Source organism: Poecilia formosa, unplaced genomic scaffold (genome assembly GCF_000485575.1).
Source record: "Poecilia formosa unplaced genomic scaffold, Poecilia_formosa-5.1.2 Scaffold1020, whole genome shotgun sequence".
Taxonomy (NCBI): Eukaryota; Metazoa; Chordata; class Actinopteri; order Cyprinodontiformes; family Poeciliidae; genus Poecilia; species Poecilia formosa.
Genome location: NW_006800959.1, coordinates 574 through 1,116, shown reverse-complemented (window position 1 = coordinate 1,116; position 543 = coordinate 574). Strand labels below are relative to the sequence as shown.

At 40.5% G+C, this 543-nt stretch overlaps 1 long non-coding RNA gene across 1 annotated transcript; it reads left to right on the top strand.

Annotated features, from left to right (window-relative positions):
- On the top strand, nucleotides 1-314 carry LOC107835106 (uncharacterized). The gene is made up of 2 exons (XR_001660936.1): nucleotides 1-138; nucleotides 258-314. It is a non-coding gene; the product is annotated as an uncharacterized LOC107835106 (long non-coding RNA).
- The last annotated feature ends 229 nt before the right edge of the window (nucleotides 315-543 follow it).

Sequence of the window (543 nt, the reverse complement as noted above, 5' to 3'; positions counted from 1 at the left end):
ACAAGTGGAGCTGCCTCCGCTGCTCGTCAAGATCATCGACCCGCCTCAGTTTCAGCAACTTCGAAACATTAAACAGCTCGGAGGGAACAGTTATGTTTACCCTGGAGCAAACCACACCCGCTTTGAACACAGCATTGGGTAATATATATTTACACTGAATGGCTTAAAGCTCATCTGTTACAATATTAGTTTAAAAAAAATCTGTAGGTTTTAGTCACTGTATCTGACTTAAGATGTCTTGTTATGTGATGATAAAGGGTGGCTTACTTGGCTGTAGAACTTGTTTAGGCTCTGAGAGAGAGGCAGCCAGAACTCAACATCACTGAGCGTGACATCGTTGTGTGTAGATTGCTGGACTCTGCCATGACCTGGGTGAGTTATGCAGAAACAAACAATGTTGATCAATGTGCATCAGAAATTAAACACATTATGATGCTAACTGAGCATTTTGTTAGAGGGGATAATATGTATTTTCCAGGCACCTGGTGCCATTTTATAGCTCATTCAAGTAATTATGTTATCTGCAGTTATAAAAATGCTGTA